This window comes from Camelina sativa, chromosome 11, assembly GCF_000633955.1.
Source record: "Camelina sativa cultivar DH55 chromosome 11, Cs, whole genome shotgun sequence".
NCBI classification, from domain to species: Eukaryota; Viridiplantae; Streptophyta; class Magnoliopsida; order Brassicales; family Brassicaceae; genus Camelina; species Camelina sativa.
The window spans coordinates 36635606-36637724 of record NC_025695.1 but is presented as its reverse complement, the minus strand read 5'-3'; positions in this window follow the sequence as shown (position 1 = coordinate 36637724).

The following is a 2119-nucleotide window of genomic DNA, read 5'->3' as shown; positions in this document are numbered from 1 at the left end:
CTTGTTTGTTTGTATCTTTCATATGCGATTAGTACCAATGATAAGATGATTTTATGGTTGTGAGGTTTCATTAACGAAAACAAATTTAAGTTACACGAACATCCTAGAAAGTCACTGTATGGTTAACCAAAAATCCTAGAAAGTATTTTTGTAGGAAAACCAGTGTAGTTGTGATGGAACCTACATAGCTTTACTGTGAGAAGACCAGAAAATCTAGTGTTGTCCTTGTTGGGGAGAATTTGTCTCGAAATGTTTCTGTATTATTGCCAAAGACTATTGAACCAGAGTTCGGTGGTTGTGGGCGAACTAAAACACTCCGACACACAAACAGTTTCGCCTCTTATTACATATGGTCTGTCTAATTCGGCAAGCCGATTTTTCCTTTGAACAGTTTCTTAAAGTTTTAACTGCAACATAAAATGAAATAAAAAGAAAATTCATTACATATATTCAAAAATGTTCAAAGCCCCTATCCAATCTTACAAAACCAAAATCCCCTAAGTTCAAAAAACTTGTTCACATGATAGTTTTGTGCGCAGTACACTAAACACTAGTACTCAATTGCATACAAAAAAAAAGTAAAAATAATGAATTACCTCGTAAAGATGGCATTCCCCATCCACATGCTAATTCAGCAACCATCGATCGGATCATGCAATTAATAGAATCATATGATTCATTCATATCACTTAGTCTCATGCTCAATAAATTTTATATGCACTCTTAAGTAAAAACTACAATAATCTCTACAACATACACACATTTCTTACTGGTCAATAGTCCATACAAGTAACAATAATTTATATTGATCTAAAAGTATTGACAGCTTGGTTCTATAATAATTTTCAATCATGATTTTAGATATTATGATAGTATGCAGGACTGATAGTATGATATGACCTTATTATAACAATCGTATATCATGACATTTTGACTCACGCTCTTATGTCTAACCTTGATAGCCAAGTCTTGTACCAAGTATCAACCATTCATCTTGAGCCACTACGATTGGATAGTTCAATCCTATAATAACCGTCCATCTTAACCAAATGTATTTTATTAACTACAATCCATTCCGATCTACTGTCCATTAATCATAAAATTAAATTACTTTTCATAAGCCTAGTTAAGATTGCCACCTTCATGCCTTAAAGAAACATGGCATAATCACCACATTATAAAACTACATTACTCAGAAACCACCTAAACCAATCACACCTACCTTCGAATAAAGTAACCACACACCTTTCTTTAACAAAACTTACAAGAAATTCTATATATCATGCAATAGTCATTACAGATTAAACCACATTTTACCAATTAACGCCTAGTTAAGATTCCCACCTTCATGGATCAAATAGTGTTCACATCACAGCCACGAACACCAAAGACATTCTTCAATATTAGCGTCAAAGTAACAATATCACTCTGTTTTTGACCAAAGAGTTACCAATCGGAGTAATTGGGCAAAATGATATTTCTACCATTTTTAGAAAATATAGCGTAAATCTCTTTTAGTTTTTGTGAAGTAAAACGTAAGACTACTTTTCAATTTTATTANAATTTACCTATCAATCTCGATTAGGTTTGAAGTTTTAGGTTATCCCTCTGGCTCACTTTCAAAAGACAAACACTAATCACTAATATACTCCATCCGTTTCAAAATATAAGATGTTTTGAGTGAAAGCACACAGATTAAGAAATAACCACTTTAAAAAAATTCAACCAATCATAAACAAAACTGCATAAAATAAATAATAAAAAAATATAAAAATAATCTAAAAGTTACTTAAAAATTGAAAGCATTTTATATTATAAAACAAAGAAAAACCTCTAAAACATTCTATATTATGAAACATTCTATATTATGAAACGGAGGGAGTATTAGATTTCAATTTTATAACAGAGTTGCATTCAAAATAAATAAATAAAAACTTAACTCTTTCCTAAATAGTTCTCAGTTAGTTGGATACTTGGATGTAAACATTCTTTTCTCTCCACTTTTAAAAAAAAAATTTCAAAATTAATAATAGCACAAAATGATCAAAATAGCATGTTAAATTTGATTTGATTGACTCTAAGCATATATATGTGAATTACTATAATTATATGATTCATT